Below are 26,629 nucleotides of genomic sequence, written 5' to 3' on the forward strand. Positions count from 1 at the left end.
GCTTAATATTCAGGGCCCAACACATAATTTTTTATTTATTATTTTGTGTTCTTTTTTCTAAAGAGAGTCCCTCAAACTATATCAGACCAAGATCACACAAAAAATGTTTTTTAAATGAATATATGAATCCAGCCCTATTTTTAACCTATTCTTTAAAGCTAATCTCAAGCTCCACCTCCCAAAGCCTTTCCTGATGACTATGGGGTCTACAGATCGCTCTTCTCTCAGAACTCTTATGGCACTCTATCAGTACATGTATAGGCCACAGATTCTTCTATGCGACACTATCATTCGACATTGTACGGACTTTAGAATCTGACAGGGTTTGGGGATCAAATATCTCTGCCACTTTTGGAGCTCTATGATCTAAGGAGATTACTTAAATTAGTAAAATTTATTTGTACTCAAGTAATTGACCTTATACATGAGGAGAATGATATCTTTTACAACAGGACAAGTGAATTTATCAGGAAGATAATGAAGCTTAAGCTTCGAGAACCCGTCACTTGTACTTGTTCCTAGTACTTGCTTTTGTATCCAAAAGTTTGTATTGTTTTTCCCAAATATAGCATCCAAAACTGTATAAACATCAGATACTATAAAACCTGGATTCAGCCTTGTCTATAGCAAGAAAATATAATTATCCAGGCCCAAAATACTCAAAACCAAAAATAGCTAGTTAGAACCCCCAAATCCTTAGCTCAGGGACTTAGATGATTCCGAGCAATGGCACTGGCACCTTTGGGTCTGATGTCAAGTATACATATATTATTAATGTTAGAAATTTTTCTTTGGATGGTCAACTGGAAAGTAGCAATGAATGGAGTATAAACGTCTGATCTTAGTCCAAGGTGTATGCTGGCAGCATACCTGAATCCCTGGATATGAAAGACAAAGTGTTTTTTTCTGGTGAGCATCCTTAAAAAGAACTGTTTCTCAAAAAAGAAGGTAAGATTGAGAGAAGGCTATTACATCTACTTAGTAGGAAGTAATTTGCATTCACTTTTCCTTACATTTGGTTATGAATCATCATAAATACATTAAAGTTATTCAAATTTTAGTTTTAGAATTGAGTAACAATTTATAAAATATAATTTGTTATGGAATATATTTTAGATATTTTCTCCACACTTGCCCTTTCATTGTGAAGCACAATACATTTATGCAAAAACATAAAAATGCAATATACAGTGGTAATATATGAATATAAGAGATATCAGAATATGGAGAAGCAGCTAAAACATTTCAAGTGCAAATCTTTATTTGAAATACTATAATTGTATATTATAGAGAAAAATGAGGAAGAGGTATATTTTTTCTGCACTAGAAATTCAAACATTTGCATCTTAAAATATACACATAATAGTTATTGACAAATTAGTCATTTTATTTTATTCCCATGTTTACCAAATATGCTTTTAAACACTAGAGGATCTATTGCATAGCAATGTTTTCTCTAAAATTGTGGCTCTATTTGTGTTCATATCACTGCTTAAAAAATTGATCAGCACATTGAAATCTATCTTCTTTTTTTTTTTTTTGAGACGGAGTCTCGCTCTGCCGCCCAGGCTGGAGTGCTGTGGCCGGATCTCTGCTCACTGCAAGCTCCGCCTCCCGGGTTCACGCCATTCTCCTGCCTCAGCCTCCCGAGTAGCTGGGACTACAGGCGACCGCCACCTCGCCCGGCTAATTTTTTGTATTTTTTAGTAGAGACGGGGTTTCACCGTGTTAGCCAGGATGGTCTCGATCTCCTGACCTCGTGATCCGCCCGTCTCGGCCTCCCAAAGTGCTGGGATTACAGGCTTGAGCCACCGCGCCCGGCCGAAATCTATCTTCTTAAATATAAAGATTAGACCATTTTTCTCCACTTCAAATTCCCTTTACACCTGAAAACTAAAAAGTGTCTCTACTGCAAAATAAATACAGAACATAACATGTTTTTGTAAAAGGTAGTGTAGTATACTATCACTTGCCACCTCAAGGTTATCAAAAGGCAAAAGCAGTGATCTCCATATGTGACAATATAAGTTTGGGGGATTAGCATCTCACTCCAAGAATAGTAAAATAAAGTAAGTATTACAAACTATTTTCTCAGATAGTTAGAAATCTGACTGACTGTTCAACAGACATGCATTATTGTTGAATGTCTAAGTGCAAGAAAATTCAAAGATGAATCAATGAGACTAGACTGAAAATTCAAAGATTAATCAATGAGACTAGACTTTGCGCTTTCAATCTTACAATTCAGCAACATATACATGCATGCATACATACGTAAATTTGTAAAGCCCTTACTTCTATATCCCTTCAGAAAATCCATTTATTTGCTTCCCTTCATAAGAATCAAGCTTCTCCAAACACCTGCCAAATGCTATCTCCATTTCTTCACTTACTACTCACTGTTAAATCCAGTCAAATCTAGTTTTTTCCTCTACCACACCATCACCAATAAAGTGCATGGTAGCAAATCCAATAGATACGTTCTAGCTCTTTTCTGCCTTTACCCCCGATGAGATTTAGAACATGCTACCTAAAGTATGGCACCTTGACACTGGAAGAAATAGCAGAAGTAAGAAGGTCACATTGATCTTCTCCCACCTTACTCCCCTGAAGCAGTCCATGAAAAAATTCTCTAATTTTCCTCTGAAATAGGTCATAAGACTCTCATTCCAGAGGAGTCCTCCCTATATCCAAAAGAAAGGAATGTTCTTATCTCTGAAGCCAAGAGTTACAAAGAATCTGAACAGGATCTAGATCAATAACCTCTTTCCTGACCAGTGCTTTCTAAACAAGCACTGAACTTTGTACAATGTTTCTCACATGTGCTGAAATTCAGTGTGAGTGCCACTAGCCACATGAATCTGCTGAGCACTTGAAAACAGGTGTGACTAAGAACTAAATTTTAAACTTTATGTAATTTTAATTAAATAGCCATATGATCCTTGTGGCTAATGTCCTGTAAATTCCTCTCTCTTCCCTATAAGTAATCTATGATCTTTTTTGCTGACAACTTCCAATTTTATATTTCATAATTTGAAATGTGTTCAACACCTCTACTTGGATGTCTCGCAGATATTTCAATTTTAAAATATTTAAAACAGAACTCTTGATTTTCCTTTCCAAACTTTTCCTCTAGCCTAGTATTTCTGTACTTCAGTAAATGGCATCACTGTAATGCCCAGATGCTGCAACCATAAATTTTGTATTTCACTAACTAATACAGATTAACTTATCTTTTAAAAATCTTTCAAAAATCCGTGTTTTTTTTTTCTATGGAGGCTGGTTGTCTGTCTTATAACGCTTTACCTCTAGTTTTTAAAAAGCTACTCCTTCTACCCTTTAGCCTCAGCTTAACTATTAATACAGAGAGAAGCCTTCTAGAATATTCACATATTCTAGTAAATTTGTCCTATTACTACTGACATTCTCCATAAGTTCCTTATTTATTTTATTTATAGCAGTTCCATAATTTCTAAGTGTTTTTATCTATTTATTTTTATCATTATCTCTCTTTCCCACTAGAGTGTAAGATACATATGAACACAGGGGTCATGGCCATCTTGTCACAATTATTTCCATTGTGTCAAAAATAGTAAACATTTACTGAATAAATGAATGCTTAAGTAAAGGAACCAGTCTACTCCCTGACTTCAGAAATAGGACATTACTTTTATGTTTCTAAAAATACCAATTGATGATTTGGTAAAATAAATTTTAGTTGTTATTCATTTGATTCATGAAGTCTCATAATAAATTATCCAAATGTTTCAGTCGACTCTGATCTACCAAACTGCATGTTTTTCTTTTACTACTCAGGTACCTATTAGAAGACAATCATCTTTCCTGTAGATTCAATGTAGAAGTAATAACTATCATTTAAAAAATACATATGGGTCGGACACGGTGGCTGACGCCTGTAATCCCAGCACTTTGGGAGGCCGAGGCAGGTGGATCACGAGGTCAGGAGATCGAGACCATCCTGGCTAACACGGTGAAACCCTGTCTCTACTGAAAACACAAAAAATTAGCTGGGCGTGGTGGTGCGCGCCTGTAGTCCCAGCTACTCAGAGGCTGAGGCAAGAGAATGGCGTGAACCCAGGAGGCAGAGCTTGCAGTGAGCCAAGATCGCGCCACTGCACTCCAGCCTGGGCGACAAAGCGAGACTCCGTCTCAAAAAAAAAGAAAAAAAAAAAAAACATATGACAGTACAATGTTTTGCCATCACATTATATGGGTAAATCCTGTCAACTCCACCCCCAAGTAATATGCTCTTCCAGGCACAGACTATAACAATGAGCAATAATTTATCTTTCCACATAATTTTTAATGATTTTGTCTTATCATTCTGAAGACAATGCATAATATTAAAAATATTAAATAATATTAAAAATATTAAAAAATATTAAAAGCAAAGGAGTGTAATGTAAAAAGTGTACTACTTACCTCAACACGAAGCCACTCAATTCTCCTCTCTACAAACATTCATCACTACCAGTTTATCTGTATCCATCTAGAATATTCTATGTATATATCCTTGTTATCTGCCCTGTCTAGACCTGGAATCAACCATTTCTTCAAAAATTCCTGGTTGTTTTTGGTGGAAAATAGCATTTCAAGACCATCATCTGGGCAATAAGGATGCTAATTCTTATTGGATTGATCTTTGTCTCTAAGTCTTTTCATTTGATAGAAGTAGGCATTTCACTGTTTTATTTTTAAGTAGAAAACTCATCATGAGTTCCACCAATACTTCTAATTCAAATTCAGTACTATAGGATTTTAATTTAACACCATCTTGTATTCATATTTCCTTTCTCCCATGACTGGTAATCAAAGGGAGCAGGAATGACCGAATTAGGATACTACTTATTTGCTTGTTTTTTAAAATCCCACAATACACACATAACAGTCTCAAAATAACACCGCCAACATAAACACCAACAATTATTACTGTAAACAGTTTTTAAAGTTTCTTTTTTCAGCTCTTTTTCTGTAGGGTACATGTCACTAGGGATGTACAGTATAATTGCTGTGTTTTCAAATCACTTGGAATACTTCTTTTTTGTGTGATGATGTCACCAAACAGATACATTGTCTCATTTTACTTAAATTTTAAGGATCTTTTCTTTTTGTGCTTTAATTATTTTACTGCAATCGATTTATCAATCTTTCTTTTTACAGCTTCAGAGTTTTGTGTCATAACTAAGCAGCTTCTGCATTCTAAGCATACATATTTTTAGATGTATATTTATGTTTTCCTTGTGCTCGTATGGTTTCACTAAATGTTTGAAACTATCTGAGTGAAATTTACAGTATGGAACAGAAATTCATTTATCCATTTCAATTAAAAGGTTTTTATCTAGATGGTTATCCAGTAATCCAAAATCATTTATTGAATAATCCATCTTTTCCCCCATGGATCAGAAATATCACCCCACCATTTTAATTATTAAGATTTCAGAGGCATAGAAGGAGTTTCTAGTGGCGGAAGGGTCAATGAGAAAGGCTGAGTATCCACTGACAACGCTACTAGTGGTGGTACCCATAATAGACTATTCCCATGCAGAATTATAGCTATGCTTCATCCTTTGTTTTCTGCCCAATCTAGCTCCTCAAACTTTAACACTGATTGAGTCACTTAAAATCTTTCTGATATGTTGCAGTGTGTGTTTTTTGTTTAAAATCAAGGTAGTCTTCGCTATTTTCAGCCAAGAACTCTAACTTACACAACATTATTTTTCTTCTACAATTCAATAGTGGGAATTCCCAAAATCTCAGCCCTTGGCTCTCTGCTGTACATTCTGTGGCTGGAACTCATGTTCCTGATTATAATCACCACAGTTTTGACTACTATCCCTAGTAACTGACTCCCATTACATATTACTAGACATGAGTTGATATCACTTCATTATTTTTACATTTTTCATTTCAGATAGTAAATATACCCATAGTTGGTTATCCTAACATATAAAGCTATTTTTTAAATATTATTTTTCTATAAATATTCTCAAGCTTTCAAAGACAATGGAGTGTTAAAGGCAATGCAGCAGAATGATTTGGTTAGGAAAAAGTAGGAAAATTGTAGGAAATAAGGCTAGAGTGTAAGATGGGGGCAAAAATCAAAGAAATTTTTGTTTATATTAGAGAGTAAATAACACACACAAAAGGTAACCATTGAATGACATAATTGGATTTCAGCGTTAAAGGATCACTCTGGCAGCACTGAAGAAAGTGCACTGGAGAAAATGAGATTAGATTTTCTTTTTAAGAAAGCCCTTTTATCCAAATATATTTAGGGGCTTCTGATACATTCTAAATAGTCTTCTACAAATTATTAACCAAAAGCCTTATGAGCTGACAGACAATATGAATGTGACTGAATCAACTGTCACCTCGAAAATGAATTGACAAATAAATATGGTTTCTAGCGAAGTCAAATAGAATCATTACATGAGTTATACTTTATCACTAATTTATTATCTATGTTGTACAAGTTGATAAGCCGATAAACCCTGCATTTAGAAAATTACTGTACCATTTGGAATATCATATAATCTTCAGTGCTACACTGGGGTGACTATCAGACTATCATTAATTATAAGAGGGCCCATAGCTTTCTGGGGATACACTTCAATTACAGTTTGGTTTTACCTGTACGGAAATGATAAATGAAAAACTTCAGACAAATTACGTTTAACAGAGTTTAATTGAGCAAATAATGATTCACAAATTAGGCAGACTCCCACCACTCTCTCCCGCAAACCAGAATAGGTTCAGAGCAACTCTGATGCTGCTGAGTGGTTAAAGAGGATTTATGGACAGAAAAAGGAAAGTGACATGCAGAAAATAAAAATGAGTTACAGAAACACTGGATTGGTTAACGGTTGACCATTTGCCTTATTTCAACACAGTCTGAATAGCTGTCCACCTAGGAGTGGTTGAAGTATGGCTGCTGGGATTGGCTGACACTGGGCTACTTGTTACACAGTGGGTTACAGTCTGTTTATACATGCAGTGAAATTACAGTTCATTATGAATGGAGAAAACTTTAGGCCAAACTTAAAAATATGTAAGAAAGCAGCTTTAGGCTAAACTTAATAGAAACAAAATAAATAAGCCCTTCATCTGTTTTCTGTTGCTTAAAACAGAATACCTGACACTGGGTAACTTATACAGAAAGAGAGGCTATTTCTTACAGTTATGGAGGCTAAGAAGTACAAGGTTGAGGACAGCATCTCATGAGGACCTTTGTTTCTGGTAGGGACTTTCTGCAGAGTCCTGTACCAGTGCAGGGCATCACAAGGTGAGGTGGCCGAGCTCGCTAGCTCAAGTCTTCTCTTATAAAGCTAACAGTCCCACTCCCAAAATAACCCATGAATCCATTAATCCATAAATGGATTAATCCATTCACGAGGGCAAAGCCCTCATGACCTAATCACCTCTTAAAAGCCCCTCCTCTCAATACTGCCACATTGGGGATTAAGTTCCAACATGAGTTTTAGAGGGGATAAACATTCAAACCATTGCATTCCTTCTCCGAGAAGGGAAATGTAAAAATCAGAAATATGAGTTTTGCTTTAAGAAATGAATTCCTTTCATTAGCTTTTACTAAAGCCAAATTAAAAATTATAAACAAAATCACTTAACCTAAAAAGTACTTTGGTTTATTTAGATGCTGTGCTGTAAGGCAGCTAAATTTATGCTTAATGAACTTAAAAAATGACTTATTTGTAAGTTTTTTTTTTTTTCTTTTTTTTTTTTTAGCGAGTCCGCCTATAATTCCAGCACTTTGGGAAGCTAAGGCAGGTGGATCACCTTAGGTCAGGAATTCGATACCAGCCTGACCAACATGGATAAACCCCATATCTACTAAAAGTACAAAATTAGCTGGGTGTGGTGGCATGCACCTGTAATCTCAGCTACTCAGGAGGCTGAGGCAAGAGCATCACTTGAAACTGTGAGGCAGAGGATGCAGTGAGCCGAGATCACGTCATTGTACTCCAGCCAGGGCAACAAGAGTGAAACTTCATCTCAAACAAAACAAAACAAAAACAAAGAGTCTTGTTCTGTCACTCAGGTTGGAGTGCAATGGCCTGATCATAGCTCACTATAACCTCAAAGTCCTGGGCTCAAGTGATCTTCCTGCCTCATCTCCTCAGTGGCTAGGACTACAGTCACACAGCAACATGCTCAGGTAATTCAAAATAATTTTTTTTTAGACATGGTCTATGTTCGCCAGGCTGGTCTCAAACTCTTGGCCTCAAGTGATGTTCCCACCTCGGCTTCCCAAAGCACGAGGATTACAGGCAGGCATGAGCCACCATACCAGGCCTTATTTGTGATTTTTTTTTTTTTTTTAATTATACTTTAAGTTCTGAGATACGTGTGCAGAATGTGCAGGTTTGTTAACATAGGTATACACTTGCCACGGTGGTTTGCCGCACCCATCAACCCATCATTACATTCGGAATTTCTCCTAATGCTATCCCTTCCCTAGCCCCCCATCTCCAAACAGGCCCTGGTATGTGACGTTCCCCTCCCTGTGTCCATGTGTTCTCACTGTTCAACTCCCACTTATGAGTGAGAATATGCAGTGTTTGGTTTTCTGTTCCTGTGTTAGTTTGCTGAGAATGATGGTTTCCAGTTTCATCCATGTCCCTGCAAAGAACACGAACTGTTCCTTTTTTATGGTCACATAGTATTCCATGGTTTATATGTGCCACATTTCTTTTATCCACTCTATCATTGATGGACATGTGGGTTGGTTCCAACTCTTTGCTATTGTGAACAGTGCTACAACAAGCATATGTGTGCATGTGTATTTATAGTAGAATGATTTACAATCCTTTGAGTATATACCCAGTAATGGTATTGCTGGGTTAAATGGTATTTCTGGTTCTAGATCCTCGAGGAATCACTACACTGTCTTCCACAATGGTTGAACTAATTTACACTCCCACCAACAGTGTAAAAGCATTCCTATTTCTGCACATCCTCTCCAGCATCTGATGTTTCCTGACTTTTTAATGATCACCATTCTAACTGGCTTGAGATGGTATCTCATTGTGGTTTTAATTTGCATTTCTCTAATGACCAGTGATGATGAGCTTTTTTTCATGTTTGTTGGCTGCATAAATGTCTTCTTTTGAGAAGTGTCTGTTTACATCCTTTGCCCACTTTTTGATGGGGTTGTTTTTTTCTTGTAAATTTGTTTGAGTTCTTTGTAGATTCTGGATATTAGCACTTTGTCAGATGGATAGAGTGCAAAATTTTTCTTCCATTCTGTGGGTTGCCTGTTCACTCTGATGATAGTTTCTTTTGCTGTGCAGAAGCTCTTCAGTTTAATTAGATCCCATTTGTCAATTTTGGCTTTTGTTGCCATTGCTTTTGGTGTTTTAGTCATGAAGTCTTTGCCCATGTCTATGTCCTGAATGGTATTGCCTAGGTTTCCTTCTAGAGTTTTCATGGTTTTAGGTCTTACATTTAAGTCTTTAATCCATCTTGAGTTAATTTTTGTATATTTTTGTATCAGGTGTAAGGAAGGGGTCCAGTTTCAGTTTTCTGCATATGGCTAGCCAGTTTTCCCAACACCATTTATTAAATAGGGAATCCTTTCCCCATTGCTTGTTTTTGTCAGGTTTGTCAAAGATCAAATGGTTGTAGATGTGTGGTATTATTTCTGAGGCCTTTGTTCTGTTCCATTGGTCTACGTATTTGTTTTGGTACCAGTACCATGCTGTTTTTGTTACTGTAGCCTTGTAGTATAGTTTCAAGTCAGGTAGTGTGATACTTCCAGCTTTATTCTTTTTGCTTAGGATTGTCTTGGCTATGCCAGCTCTTTTTTGGTTCCATATGAAATTTAAAGTCATTTTTTTCTAATTCTGTGAAGAAAGTCAATGGTAGTTTCATGGTGATAGCACTAAATCTATAAATTGCTTTGGACAGTATGGCCATCTTCACGATATTGATTCTTCCTATCCATAAGCATGGAATGTTTTTCCATTTGTTTGTGTCCTCTCTTATTTCCTTAAGCAGTGGTTTGTAGTTCTCCCTGAAGAGGTCCCTCACATCCCTTGTAAGTTGGATTCCTAGGTATTTTATTCTCTTTGTAGCACTTGTGAATGGGAGTTCACTCATGATTTGGCTGTTTGTCTATTATTGTTGTAAAAGAATGCTTGTGATTTCTGCACATTGATTTTGTATCCTGAGACTTTGCTGATGTTGCTTATCAGCTTAAGGAGATTTTGGGCTGAGATGATGGGATTTTCTAAATATACAATCATGTAATCTGCAAACAGAGACAATTTGACTTCCTCTCTTCCTATCTGAATACTTTTATTTCTTTCTCTTGCCTGATTGCCTTGGCCACAACTTCCAATACTATATTGAATAGGAGTGGTAAGAGAGGACATCCCTGTCTTGTGCCAGTTTTCAAGGGGAATGCTTCCAGTTTTGGCCCATTCAGTATGATATTGGCTGTGGGTTTGTCATAAATAGTTCTTATTATTTTGAGATACATTCCATTCAATATTCAAGAGCATGTTGTTTAGTTTCCATGTAGGTCTGAGGTTTTCATTGAGTTTCTCATTCCTGAGTTCTAATTTGATTGCACTGTGGTCTGAGAGACTGTTATGATTTCTGTTCTTTTGCATTTGCTGAGGGGTGTTTTACTTACAATTATGAGGTCAATTTTAGAATAAGTGCGATGTGATGCTGAGAAGAATGTATATTCTGTTGATTTGGGATGGAGATTTCTGTAGATGTCTATTAGGTCTGCTTGGTCCAGAGCTGAGTTCAAGTCCTGACTATCCTTGTTAATTTTCAGTCTCAATGATCTGTCTAATATTGACAGTGGGATATTAAAGTCACCCACTATTATTGTGCGGGAGTCTAAGTTTCTTTGTAGGTCTCTAAGAACTTGCTTTATGAATCTGGGTGCTCCTGTATTGGGTGCATATATATTTAGGATAATTAGCTTTTCTTGTTGCATTGATCCCTTCTTTGTCTTTTTTTTTGATCTTTGTTGGTTTAAAGCCTATTTATCAGAGATTAGGATTGCAACCCCTGCTTTTTTTGCTTTCCATTTGCTTGGTAAATATTCCTCCATAGCTTGATTTTGAGCCAATGTGTGTCTTTGCATGTGAGATGAGTCTCCTGAATATAGTACACCAATGGGTCTTGACTCTTTTTCCAATTTCCCAGTTTGTGTCTTTTAATTGGGGCATTTAGCTCATTTACATTTAAGGTCAATATTGTTATGCGTGAATTTGATTCTGACATTATGATGCTAGCTGGTTACTTTTCCCATTAGTTGATGCAGTTTCTTCAAAGTGTCCATGGTCTTTACAATTTGGTATGTTTTTGCAGTGGCTGGTATTGGTTTTTCCTTTCCATGTTTAGTACTTCCTTCAGGAGCTCTTGTAAGGCAGGCCTGGTGGTGACAGAACCTCTCAACATTTGCTTGTCTGTAAAGGATTTTATTTCCCCTTCATGTATAAAGCTTAGTTTCGCTGGATATGAAATTCTGGGCTGAAAATTCTTTTCTTAAGAATGTTGAATATTGGCCCCTGCTCTCTTCTGGCTTGTAGGGTTTCTGCAGAGAGATCTGCTGTTAGTCTGATGGGCTTCCCTTTGTGATTGACCCAACCTTTCTCTCTGGCTGCCTTTAACATTTTTTCCTTCATTTCAACCTTGGTGAATCTGACAATTATATGTCTTGGGGTTGTTCTCTGTATTTCCTAAATTTGAATTTTGGCTTGTTTTGCTAGGTTGGGGAAACTCTCCTGTATAATATCCTGAAGAGTGTTTTCCAACTTGGTTCCATTCTCCCTGTCACTTTCGGGTACACCAATCAAATGTAGGTTTGGTCTTTTCACATAGTCCCATATTTCTTGGAGGGTTTGTTCATTCCTTTTCATTTTTTTTTCTCTAATCTTGTCATGCTTTATTTCATTAAGTTGATCTTTAATCTCTGATATCTTTTCTTCTGCTTGATCTATCTGGCTATTGATACTTGTGTATGCTTCATGAAGTTCTTGTGTTATATTTTTCAGATCCATCAGGTTATTCCTGTTCTTCTCTAAACTGGTTATTCTAGTTAGCAATTCCTCTAACCTTCTTTCAAGGTTCTTGGCTTCCTTGCATTGGGTTAGAACATGCTCCTTTAGCTCGAAGGAGTTTGTTATTACCCACCTTCTGAAGGCTACTTCTGTCAGTTAGTCAAAGTCATGCTCTGTCCAGTTTTGTTCTCTTCCCAGCGAGGAGTTGTGATCCTTTGGAGGAGAAGAGATGTTCTGGTTTTTTGTACTTTTAGCCTTTTTGCGTTGGTTTTTCCTCATCTTCATGGATTTATCTGCCTTTGTTCTTTGATATTGGTGACCTTCAGATGAGGTTTCTGTGTGGACATCCTTTTTGTTGATGTTGACGTTATTCCTGTTTGTTAGGCCCCTCTGCTGCAGGTCTGCTGAAGTTTGCTAGAGGTCCACTCCAGACCCTGTTTGCCTGGGTATTACCAGCAGAGGCTGCAGAATAGCAAAGATTGCTGCCTGTTCCTTCCTCTGGAAGCTTCCTCCCAGAGGGGCACCTGCCAGATGCCAGCCGGAGCTCTCCTGTATGAGGTGTCTGTCGACCCCTGCTGGGAGGTGTCTCCCAGTCAGGAGGCATGGGGGTCGGGGACCCACTTGAGGAGGCAGTCTGTCCCTTAGCAGAGCTCAAGCACTGTGCTGGGAGATCCACTGCTCTCTTCAGAGCTGGCAGGCAGGAAGGTTTAAGTCTGGGAAAGTTGCGCCCACAGCCGTCCCTTCCCCCAGGTGCTCTGTCCCAAGGAGATAGGAGTTTTATCTATAAGCCCCTGACTGGGGCTGCTGCCTTTCCTTTTGTTTTTTTGAGACCGAGTCTTGCTCTGTCACCCAGGTTGGAGTGCACTGGCGTGTCTTGACATACTGCAAGCTCCGCCTCCCGGGTTCACGCCATTCTCCTGCCTCAGCCTCTTGAGTAGCTGGGACTACAGGCACCCACCACCACACCTGGCTAATTTTTTGCATTTTTAGTAGAGATGGCGTTTCACCGTGTTAGCCAGGATGGTCTTGATCTCCTGACCTCGTAATCTGCCAGCCTCAGCCTCCCAAAGTGCTGGGATTACAGGTGTGAGCCACTGTGCCCGGCAGCTGCCACCTTTCTTTCAGAGATTCCCTGCCCAAAGAGGAGGAATCTAGGGAGGCAGTCTGGCTATAGTGGCTTTGCTGCGCTGCAGTGGGCTCTGCCCAGTTCAAACTTCCTGGCGGCTTTGTTTTCCTTACACTGTGAGGGCCCTGGTGGCAGAGGCACCCGAGGGAATCTCCTGGTCTGCGGGTTGCAAAGACTGTGGGAAAAGTGTATTATGTGGGCCGGAGTCCACTGGTCCTCCTGGCACAGTCCTTCACGGCTTCCTTTGGCTAGAGGAGGGAGTTGCCTGACCCCTTGTGATTCCCAGGCGAGGCAACGCCCTACCCTGCTTCGGCTCACTGTCTAACCAGTCCCAATGAGATGAGCCAGGTATCTCGGTTGGAAATGCAGAAATCACCCACCTTCTGCGCTGATCTCACTGGGAGCTGCAGACTGGAGCTGTTCCTATTCTGCCATCTTGCCAGCCACCTCTGTGATATTCTTAAGTAATGTATACAGCTAACGTACCTTACTTAAGATGTACCTTACATTAGCTATGTACCTTACCTAAGATTCTGCTTTAACTGAAAGATCTCTGTTGTATTAGCCTATCATTCATTGAGAAAAGGGCTCTCTTGCTGTATTGTTTTTCTAAAGAAGCCCATCTTTTCCTATTTGTAATGTTAAGTACTATGTTAATGAAGCATGTCACACTTTCCATAATTTGGGGAAGTCAAAAACATGACTAGTGCAGGAGATAAACTGCACTTACAGTTAAGCACTTAAAATGTAATAACTTGCCATGAACCAATGTTGCTTTTATCCTTTTCTTGTCTCTTTGGATTTAAGTTCTTCAAAAACTACTAAAAAATAAAAAAGAAATAACAGCTTTTAGGTATGTACTTTTACAATTTTCTGTCTCCCTTATGTACAAGTACACAAATTTGAATTAAACAAATGTGCTTCTAAATGTTTCTACGCCTAAACACAACATGAGTTGTATTCACTGAGTGTACTTGGTTTGCTGGATTTCCAGAACTAGGCAATCTTTATAATTTCCAGCTGGCCACTGTAAAAACAGAGACTCAGTTAGACTAGGATAGGTTACACCGTTAAGAGTCAGTTTGCAGAGATCCAGAGATTAGACAGACCTTTGAAGTAGAGATGCCAATCATGAGAACTCCAAATATCAGGAAAGGAGACATAATCAAGACAGATAGAGACCTTGCAGCCTACAAATGGCAGAAGTCCCATTCAATAGAGAAAGTATGACAGGGAGTATAAGTAATCTAACAAAAGGCAATGGGAAGGAGATCAGGTTATAAAGTTATTGCTTGCATCAGGGAGGCTTACCAGCAAGTTGTACAGTTCTACCCACAAGAAACCATGAAAGGCAAAATCCTGGTATTCAAAATAGAACCTTATGCTAGAGGGACTAGAATTTGAGCAAGAAAATAAGGGATAGATTCATTTATGGATGAAAACACAAGGATTCAATTGCTACAGATAGATATAAGGAGCTTGATCAAAGAAGTTAAAATAAGAGTTTAATTACTAGAATCAATGTACTAGGACAAAGTAATGCCAAGAATTACTCGGTGCTAAGGCCATAAAATCCTGACCTTAAGTTCCTTACTGTATCTGTTCTCAGATGCAGAATTATTTCCAGTGACTGAAGACAGGCTAAACTTACAAGCAGTATTAAGGAATTTATATTATGAAAGCCAGAAAAATCATCAGGCTAAGACTTATGGCTTAATACTAATTCAAACCCTATTGTTGTTGCTGCCACCCCAGAAGTCAAGCTTTAAGTATGACTGCTCTTTCTGCCTGAAAAATATTAGCTGAAGTCGAATTATGAACATAGGTTACACATAAAACTCTGTAATACTCTAGCATATTGGTAACTAGCATGTTATATCATTCTTTTAACAGGGCACATGAAGATAAATACATGAGAAAAACACTCACAAATATGCTTTACATGATGAGCTCACAAAATAGGTGACTACCTTAAGAACTTTAAAGAATAAAAACAATTATTAATAATATGAACAATTAGGAAATCTCATGGTTGGTGAAAGAAAAACATGGTTGTAATTTTTTTTTTTTTTTTAAAGACAAAATGCTGTGGAAAACAGATGAATCAACTACTTCCCTTTTGGTCCCATGGCCAACCCACACATAATCAATCTCACATTCATGTCACTTCTCATACTCATGTCTCATGTCTCATATCACATGAGAAAAAGTTGTTATATCAGGATAACATGAGGAAAATGTCTACAAGGAACTGGGTAATTTTATCTTATTTTAGTGTAACTTAAGTATATTCACTTGACGTTCTTTTAAAAACTTTATGAGGCCGGGCGCGGTGGCTCATGCCTGTAATCCCAGCACTTTGGGAGGCCGAGGCAGGTAGATCACCTGAGGTCAGAAGTTCGAGGCCAACCTGGCCAACATGGCAAAACCCTGTTTCTACTAAAAACACAAAATTAGCCAGGCGTGGTGATAGGTGCCTATAATATCAGCTTCTTGGGAAGCTGGGGCAGGAGAATCACTTGAACCCGGGAGGCGGAGGTTGCAGTGAGCCAAGATCATGCCACTGCACTCTAGCCTGAGCAATAAGAGCAAAACTATCTCAAAAAAAAAAAAAACAAAACTTTATGAGACACCTTTCTACTGGTCCTGTCTAAATGAGTGCCTGGTCCTAATAAATATTTGTTGAGTGAATGATAAACACGTGAATGAACTGACATATGGAAGCATAAAAATATAAATATATAACTAAAAGCATAGTGGAGATGGCACTCCCTACCAATGTTGGCAATAAGTAATATGTTAAGAAAAAAAAATCTCAGATTAAAGCAAATGTTAAAAGGTCACACATAAAAAGGACATACACACAAAAGGGAACAAAATCAACATAAACTGAGAATCTGGTCCTTGAGTTCTCCCAGTTGACATGAGAATGAAACCAAACTAAATTTGTACTAATCCAGGACTTTGAAATTCTCCTCCTCTTTCTTTTTAAAATAATTCTAGTTTGACTGACAGGAGAAATTTAAAGCTCCCACAAAAAAGGGTTCTGCTAAAAGTCATCATATATGGACTCATTACATGATAAAACATAACTTTATGTAACTTGTAACCATTTAGACTATTTAGAATGGTTATGAACTGTCACCTCAAATTATACCATCTACCCTAATAGTAACATAGAATTTAAATGGCAGCAGTCATCAATTTTCATAATATTTTAGTGTTAACTTAAGGTCTAGTCTCCTAGCAGGATAGAAGATTTTTAATTTAATATTTCTACATGCTGACAACATACTTTATGCTTTGTTTGTTTTACTTATAATAGTTCTTTATATAAAGTTTTCAGAAACTTGGTTTATTGGCCTAAACCCTATATATATTCTATAAATCCTTTATATTCTGAATCTATATAAAGACTTCCCATGGAATTTGATCTTGATGTAAATTCCCGTAACAGCATGTAATCCCTTAGGCTATTTTTACTCCCTTTCCAGTCAATGGAAAACAACCCTTATACGTGCATCTAAATGAGCAATTTACCATTATTTATGGTCTTTTTTCAAAAAATTACACTTTAAGTTCTAGGGTACATGTGCACAACATGCAGGCTTGTTACATATGTATACATGTGCCACGTTGGTGTGCTGCACTCATTAACTCGTCATTTACATTAGGTATTTCTCCTAATGCTATCCCTCCCCACTTCCTCCACCTCACGACAGGCACCGGTATGTGATGTTCTCCACCCTGTGTCCATGTGTTCTCATTGTTCAATTCCCACCTACGAGTGAGAACATGCAGTGTTTGGTTTTCTGTCCTTGTGATAGTTTGCTCAGAATGATGGTTTCCAGCTTCATTCATGTTCCTACAAAGGACATGAACTCATCCTTTGTTATGGATTCTATGGTGTATATGTGCCACATTTTCTTAATCCAATCTACCATTTATGGACATTTGGGTTGGTTCCAAGTCTTGCTATTGTGAATAGTGCTGCAATAAACATACGTGTGCATGTATCTTTATAGTAACATGATTTATAATCCTTTGGGTATATACCCAGTAACAGGATGGCCGGGTCAAATGGTATTTCTAATTCCAGATCCTTGAGGAATTGCCACACTGTCTTCCACAATGGCTGAACTAGTTTACAGTCCCACCAACAGTGAAAAAGTGTTCCTATTTCTCCACATCCTCTCCAGCACCTGTTGTTTCCTGACTTTTTAATGATCGCCATTCTGACTGGTGTGAGATGGTATCTTGCTGTGGTTTTGATTTGCATTTCTTTGATGGCCAGTGATGATGAACATTTTTTCATGTGTCTGTTGGCTGCATAAATGCCTTTTTTGAGAAGTGTCTGTTCATATCCTTTGCCCACTTTTTGATGGAGTTGTTTGATTTTTTTTTCTTGTAAATTTGTTTAAGCTATTTGTAGATTCTGGACATTAGCCCTTTGTCGTCAGATAGGTAGATTGCAATCTATGGCCTTTTTAGTAATCACGATATTCTGCAGAAGTTATGGGTGCTGCAGTTTACAACCTTGTAAATTATTATGTCTACACAGTAGGTTTTAATCCCTAAGTAAAAAATATATTAATAAAACAGTTTGAAAAATCACGTCTAAGGTACTTATTGATTTTATTTTGTAGAATGATATTAGTTAAGAGTGTGAGCTTCAGAAATAGACAAACTGGTTCAAATCCTGACTCTGCTGTTTGATAGCTACATGAAATTAGACAGGTTATTTTACCTCAATAATCCTACATGTTCACAACTGAAAAATGGAAAGTTTGAATAGTTTTGAAGGCACTTCTTAGGCCTAACATTCTGTTTCTTTAACTCTGGTTATAAAAAGTAATATTATTTAAGCACTCGAAGCTGCATAAGCACACCAAAATGGTATGAAAGTGGTATCATTCAGAATAAGGAAGCACAGACACACACATCTAAATTACCCAAGTCATTTAGCAAAAGTTATTTGAGGTTTCATTATCTGAACAATAATTGTTGAAATTCTCCTCTTACCCATTCATGTGAAGACAATGTTACTCTAATGCTTAAAATCTTTCCTTGGCTAATCATGTAAAAAAGTTGACATGGAATAACATTTTATATTTTTAAATTTTATTAATTTTTTTTCATTTTAGATTCTGGGGTACACGTGTTTAGTGTATATGCATAACAGTGGGGGATGGGCTCCTAGTGTATCCCATTACTGAAATATTAGACATTGTACCTGGTGGGTAATTTTTCAACCACCACTCCATTGGGATAATATTTTAAATTAGTCCTTCAAGACCTCGCATATTCTCGTCTCTAATCTAATGTCATCTAACTCTCAATCTCACCCTAACCCCAGTCACTACTAAGCCTTTATTGGAGTGATTCCTTATACCTGGTCTACTACTGCCTATGTAATCTTTCACTCACTGTTTACTACTATCTCCCGATAGCTCATCTATTTTCCCAACTTTTCCCTCCTAACTTCTATTTATCCTTCAAATTCTTTTGCTTTACTCTCATGACCCCTATCTCCACCACAAGTCAGTTAGGAGAACTTCCTATATATTTATCTGATAGATGAACTAAAAATAAATGATAAACCTCTAATCTTCAAGTAAGGTTTCAAATATATTTATAACTTTAAAAATATCAAGGCCCAGATTCACCTTTAATATTTTAATTCATAATTATGATAAATCATTAGCAAGCATTTTAGTGTAATTCCAAATTTCATTATTCAATGGCTGAAACTAGAATTAGGAAGGATTCATTACATTCTGATTCCTCAAAATCATCATACCACAGTAGGATTGGTCCAAGAAGTGACAGCACCTAACAAAATAAGAAAGCAAATATTAAAGAGATCTAAGTTCATCTTCCTATGCCCATTCTATCTCTGTGCTCCATACCACAAGAGGACAGAAATGTAAATCAAACCCCAAGCAAAACCCTGAGTAGCTGGCAATAAAAACACACAAATGAAACTATACTATTCGACCTAGGTTAAAAAAAGTAATGAATATAAATAATATGTAAGAGGAGCACAAAATAGTTTGGAGATAAAGTAGATGTTAATGAAAACAACTTTTCATTAGCAACTTTTAAGACCAAATGAAAAGGAAAGTAGGCCCTGGAATTGTTGGTAATTGTAACCAACATATACAATCCTAAATAAGTAAAAGTAAAGTGTTGACTCAAAGACAATAAATACGATAGCTCAGCCAGAATAGAAGAAGATGGTTATCAATGTGAAAGAAGAGTAAAAGCAGGGAATACTGGCCCTGGCACAAAGGTACAGACTTGCATTATTCGTGGAAAAGCAGTCCACTTTGATCTTAGTGAAATTTTGGAAAGAAAACTCACAAAATGTAGGAAAAAAAAGTAGAGCTGACTGGTCAGCCAGGTGAAGTTTGTGAACAACAGGGTGACAGATGCCAAAACCAAATGACCCTAAAAAGAGGTTCATGAAAGACCCTGCAATAAGGTTCATGAAAGTCCATATATATGCTGCATTTGAATTAAGGTTTCTTAACAGGGAAGACAGGTAAAAACTTATTCTCAAAAGATTATTTTCAGAGAAAGAATAAGATGGGACTGGAGGAACAGAAGACTGGTGATGGTCAGATCATAAAGGAAATTTTGTTACTCAGTTATAGAGTTATAAGAGATAAAATCAGATCAGACCACTGAGGAGATAGAATTCAAGGGATTTTTATCTTAATATTTTATGTGAAGAATGCCCCTGAAGGTCAATGCCTGAGAAACTGGGGAGGATAATGAGAACATCTTTTGGAAAAGAGGACTATCATAGGTAGTAGTGAATAGCAAGATGCTTCTAAATTTGTGGTGGTGTTTTAGCTCCTTGATGAGCACCTAGATTGAGATTTCATATACACAACAAAAAATTACCTTAAATTGTTTACCTCTAGTGCCCAGGGAATTCATTTGAATTGCTATATACAATATAATGTTAAAACAGACATTTAAGAAATCTTTTTGACAATAAAGAGTATATAATTGTGTAATGAAATCCATCTTTGAATACATTGGGTGGATTTATTTATTACAGACACACCTTGCTGTGTAAAGCAAGATGTACAAAAACAGAATATAATACAAATCTATTCTTGAAACTTTTTTCGTGTCATACCCCTATACAAAAAACGTTGACAGTGTACTCGGCCAGGCACGGTGGCTCATACGTGTAATCCCAGCACTTTGGGAAGCCAAGTCAGGCAGATCACAAGGTCAGGAGATCGAGACCATCCCGGCTAACACCGTGAAACCCCCTCTCCACTAACAATACAAAAAATTAGCCAGGTGTGGTGGCTGGTGCCTGTAGTCCCAGCTAGGCTGAGGCAGGAGAATGGCATGAACCCAGGAGGTGGAGCTTGCAGTGAGTCAAGATCGCGCCACTGCACTCCAGCCTGGGCGACAGAGCAAGCGACTAGGTCTCAAAAAAAAAAAAAAAAAGTTGACAGTGTACTCTTAAGTGCAGTCATTTCTTTATAAATTATACATATATATACTAATATATTATGAACATTATAGACTGGACAAAATAGTAATTTAAAATTATAAAATACAAAATAATTTTCAATATTTTATTTTTATCTACTTCAGAATAAAAACATTTTACTAAAAATATATGAATATGTGTTCTTATTTTGATAAACTTGGTTTAACATTTTGTGACACAGCAATTCAATGACCAATTCTAAATTTAGTTTATTTAGATACTTTGTTTTAAGGGCTATCACAGTTGGAAAAGATACCACACAAGAATGGGTACATCAGGCTGGGAAAGTATATCACTATCTGTATGTACAAAATGCTAAGCATATGCCAATTACACAAATGTACCTCATGCACATAGAGTATATGTGATAGTTTGATGTATCAAGTGTTAATCTGTATAGCTAACATGAATAAAACTTTTTCTTATTCTAGGTAATATAAAAATAAACATTAACACAAGTTCTATTACTTTATTCCATGGCCCAACTGATTATCTATTATGCCCTCTAGAGTTCATAAACGTCACTGGAAGATCGGTACAATATAACCATGGCATTTACAAAAGATACTGTTGAAAGTATTTACATTTGTAAAAACAATTAAAGCATATAAATTCCCAAGTAGTAGAATACAACAGAAAAATGTTAAGTAAGCAACGGGTTTGGAGACATGGTAACCTAAAATAGTTTAAGCTGAAGGAATTTGAGAAAACAACAGAAGCAGGAAAGTCACTCCTTCTCCTACCCTTCTCCCCTGAGGCAGGTTATAAGACCTTCACTGGAGAGATGTCCTCCCTATACCTGTAGAAAAAGAATATCCTTATCTCTGAAGACATAAGGACACAGAGGTGAATATGAAGAAAAAAGTCTTGCGAAGTTCCCACCAGCTTATTACCATGAAATCATACTCTTTTGTCTTCCAATTATATTTCTCCATGACTGTCCACTCTTCATTAAACTAATATTAAAAAAAATACACAGGTTTTACCCATTTCTTTGGGTTTTCATTTCCTTATAAAGGCTCCCACGTCATGTAAAGCTTATATTAAATAAATTTGTATGCTTTTCTCTTGTTAGTCTGTCTTTTGTTACATGGCCTCAGCCACGAAACTAAGATGAGAATGAAAGACGTTTTCATCCCCTACACAATACATTCACATACTCTTAATGATAATGTGAGATTAAAAGTCATTTTAGGGGGGTGGAGCAAGATGGCCGAATAGGAACAGTTCCAGTCTCCAACTCCCAGCGCGAGTGACACAGAAGACCAGTGATTTCTGCATTTTCAACTGAGGTACTGGGATCATCTCACTAGGGAGTGCCGGACAATTGGTGCTGGTCAGCTGCTGCAGCCCGATCAGCGAGAGCTGAAGCAGGGCGAGGCATCGCCTCACCTGGGAAGCGCAAGGGGGAAGGGAATCCCTTTTCCTAGCCAGGGGAACTGAGACACACAACACCTGGAAAATCGGGTAACTCCCACCCTAATACTGCACTTTAAGCAAACGGGCACACCAGGAGAATATATCCCACACCTGGCCGGGAGGGTCCCACGCCCATGGAGCCTCCCTCATTGCTAACACAGCAGTCTGCGATCTAACCGCAAGGCAGCAGCGAGGCTGGGGGAGGGGCGCCCGCCATTGCTGAGACTTAAGTAGGTAAACAAAGCCGCTGGGAAGCTTGAACTGGGTGGAGCTCACGGCAGCTCAAGGAAGCCTGCCTGTCTCTGTAGACTCCACCTCTGGGGACAGGGCACAGATAAATAACAACAACAAAAGCAGCAGGAACCTCTGCAGACGCAAACGACTCTGTCTGACCGCTTTGAAGAGAGCAGTGGATCTCCCAACACGGAGGTTGAGATCTGAGAAGGGACAGACTGCCTGCTCAAGTGGGTCCCTCACCCCTGAGTAGCCTAGCTAGGAGACATCCCCGACTAGGCACAGTCTGACACCCCACACCTCACAGGGTGGAGTACACCCCTGAGAGGAAGCTTCCAAAGGAAGAATCAGACAGGTACACTCGCTGTTCAGCAATATTCTATCTTCGGCAACCTCTGCTGCTGATACCCAGGCAAACAGGGTCTGGAGTGGACCTCAAGCAATCTCCAACAGACCTACAGCTGAGGGTCCTGACTGTTAGAAGGAAAACTATCAAACAGGAAGGACACCTATACCAAAACCCCATCAGTACGTCACCATCATCAAAGACCAGAGACAGATAAAACCACAAAGATGGGGAAAAAGCAGGGCAGAAAACCTGGAAATTCAAAAAATAAGAGCTCATCTCCCCCTGAAAAGGAGCGCAGCCCATCGCCAGCAATGGATCAAAGCTGGTCAGAGAATGACTTTGACGAGATGAGAGAAGAAGGCTTCAGTCCATCAAACTTCTCAGAGCTAAAGGAGGAATTACGTACCCAGCGCAAAGAAACTAAAAATCTTGAAAAAAGAGTGGAAGAATTGACAGCTAGACTAATTAATGCAGAGAAGGTCATAAACGAAATGACAGAGATGAAAACCATGACACGAGAAATACGTGACAAATGCACAAGCTTCAGTAACCGACTCGATCAACTGGAAGAAAGAGTATCAGCGATTGAGGATCAAATGAATGAAATGAAGCGAGAAGAGAAACCAAAAGAAAAAAGAAGAAAAAGAAATGAACAAAGCCTGCAAGAAGTATGGGATTAAATAAAAAGACCAAATCTACGTCTGATTGGGGTGCCTGAAAGTGAGGGGGAAAATGGAACCAAGTTGGAAAACACTCTTCAGGATATCATCCAGGAGAACTTCCCCAACCTAGTAGGGCAGGCCAACATTCAAATTCAGGAAATACAGAGAACGCCACAAAGATACTCCTCCAGAAGAGCAACTCCAAGACACATAATTGCCAGATTCACCAAAGTTGAAATGAAGGAAAGAATCTTAAGCGCAGCCAGAGAGAAAGGTCGGCTTACCCACAAAGGGAAGCCCATCAGAATAACAGCAGACCTCTCGGCAGAAACTCTACAAGCCAGAAGAGAGTGGGGGCCAATATTCAACGTTCTTAAAGAAAAGAATTTTCAACCCAGAATTTCATATCCAGCCAAACTAAGTTTCATCAGTGAAGGAGAAATAAAATCCTTTACAGATAAGCAAATGTTTAGAGATTTTGTCACCACCAGGCCTGCCTTACAAGAGACCCTGAAGGAAGCCCTAAACATGGAAAGGAACAACTGGTACCAGCCATTGCAAAAACATGCCAAAATGTAAAGACCATCGAGGCTAGGAAGAAACTGCAGCAACTAACGAGCAAAATAACCAGTTAATATCATAATGGCAGGATCAAGTTCACACATAACAATATTAACCTTAAATGTAATGGACTAAATGCTCCAATTAAAAGACACAGACTGGCAAACTGGATAAAGAGTCAAGACCCATCAGTCTGCTGTATTCAGGAGACCCATCTCACATGCAGAGACATACATAGGCTCAAAATAAAGGGATGGAGGAAGATCTACCAAGCAAATGGAGAACAAAAAAAAGCAGGGGTTGCAATCCTAGTCTCTGATAAAACAGACTTTAAACCATCAAAGATCAAAAGAGACAAAGAAGGCCATTACATAATGGTAAAGGGATCAATTCAACAGGAAGAGCTAACTCTCCTAAATATATATGCACCCAATACAGGAGCACCCAGATTCATAAAGCAAGTCCTTAGAGACTTACAAAGAGACTTAGACTCCCATACAATAATAATGGGAGACTTCAACACTCCACTGTCAACATTAGACAGATCAACGAGACAGAAAGTTAACAAGGATATCCAGGAATTGAACTCATCTCTGCACCAAGCGGACCTAATAGACATCTATAGAACTCTCTACCCCAAATCAACAGAATATACATTCTTCTCAGCACCACATCGCACTTATTCCAAAATTGACCACATAATTGGAAGTAAAGCACTCCTCAGCAAATGTAAAAGAACAGAAATTATAACAAACTGTCTCTCAGACCACCGTGCAATCAAACTAGAACTCAGGACTAAGAAACTCAATCAAAACTGCTCAACTACATGGAAACTGAACAACCTGCTCCTGAATGACTACTGGGTACATGGCGAAATGAAGGCAGAAATAAAGATGTTCTTTGAAACCAATGAGAACAAAGATATAACATACCAGAATCTCTGGGACACATTTAAAGCAGTGTGTAGAGGGAAATTTATAGCACTAAATGCCCACAAGAGAAAGCAGGAAAGATCTAAAATTGATACTCTAACATCACAATTAAAAGAACTAGAGAGGCAAGAGCAAACACATTCAAAAGCTAGCAGAAGGCAAGAAATAACTAAGATCAGAGCAGAACTGAAGGAGATAGAGACACAAAAAACCCTCCAAAAAATCAATGAATCCAGGAGTTGGTTTATTGAAAAGATCAACAAAATTGACAGACCGCTAGCAAGACTAATAAAGAAGAAAAGAGAGAGAAATCAAATAGACGCAATAAAAAATGATAAAGGGGATATCACCACGGACCCCACAGAAATACAAACTACCGTCAGAGAATACTATAAACATCTCTATGCAAATCAACTAGAAAATCTAGAAGAAATGGATAATTTCCTGGACACTTACACTCTTCCAAGACTAAAGCAGGAAGAAGTTGAATCCCTGAATAGACCAATAACAGGCTCTGAAATTGAGGCAATAATTAATAGTCTACCAACCAAAAAAAGTCCAGGACCAGATGGATTCACAGCTGAATTCTACCAGAGGTACAAGGAGGAGCTGGTACCATTCCTTTTGAAACTATTCCCGTCAGTAGAAAAAGAGGGAACCCTCCCTAACTCATTTTATGAGGCCAACATCATCCTGATACCAAAGCCTGGCAGAGACACAACAAAAAAAGATAATTTTAGACCAATATCCCTGATGAACATCGATGCAAAAATCCTCAATAAAATACTGGCAATCCGGATTCAGCAGCACATCAAAAAGCTTATCCACCATGATCAAGTGGGCTTCATCCCTGGGATGCAAGCCTAGTTCAACATTCGCAAATCAATCAACGTAATCCAGCATATAAACAGAACCAAAGACAAGAACCACATGATTACTCAATAGATGCAGAAAAGGCTTTTGACAAAATTCAACAGCCCTTCATGCTAAAAACGCTCAATAAATTCGATATTGATGGAACGTACCTCAAAATAATAAGAGCTATTTATGACAAACCCACAGCTAATATCATACTGAATGGGCAAAAACTGGAAAAATTCCCTTTGAAAACTGGCACAAGACAGGGATGCCCTCTCTCACCACTCCTATTCAACATAGTGTTGGAAGTTCTGGCTAGGGCAATCAGGCAAGAGAAAGAAATCAACGGTATTCAGTTAGGAAAAGAAGAAGTCAAATTGTCCCTGTTTGCAGATGACATGATTGTATATTTAGAAAACTCCATTGTCTCAGCCCAAAACCTCCTTAAGCTGATAAGCAACTTCAGCAAAGTCTCAGGATACAAAATTAATGTGCAAAAATCACAAGCATTCTTATACACCAGTAACAGACAAACAGAGAGCCAAATGATGAATGAACTTCCATTCACAATTGCTTCAAAGAGAATAAAATACCTAGGAATCCAACTTACAAGGGATGTAAAGGACCTCTTCAAGGAGAACTACAAACCACTGCTCAGTGAAATCAAAGAGGACACAAACAAATGGAAGAACATACCATGCTCATGGATAGGAAGAATCAATATCGTGAAAATGGCCATACTGCCCAAGGTTATTTATAGATTCAATGCCATCCCCATCAAGCTACCAATGACTTTCTTCACAGAATTGGAAAAAACTGCTTTAAAGTTCATATGGAACCAAAAAAGAGCCCACATTGCCAAGACAATCCTAAGTCAAAAGGACAAAGGTGGAGGTGTCATGCTACCTGA

At 38.1% G+C, this 26,629-nt stretch overlaps 1 protein-coding gene across 2 annotated transcripts in view; it reads right to left on the reverse strand.

Moving 5' to 3' along the window:
- The window catches only part of PHYHIPL (phytanoyl-CoA 2-hydroxylase interacting protein like), a 77,172-nt gene that overhangs the window by 34,203 nt on the left and 16,340 nt on the right, over positions 1 to 26,629 (reverse strand). The gene's annotated exons all lie outside the window — the stretch shown is intronic.

The sequence above is a fragment of the Trachypithecus francoisi genome, unplaced genomic scaffold, assembly GCF_009764315.1.
Source record: "Trachypithecus francoisi isolate TF-2019V2 unplaced genomic scaffold, Tfra_2.0 Lachesis_group9, whole genome shotgun sequence".
NCBI lineage: Eukaryota > Metazoa > Chordata > Mammalia > Primates > Cercopithecidae > Trachypithecus > Trachypithecus francoisi.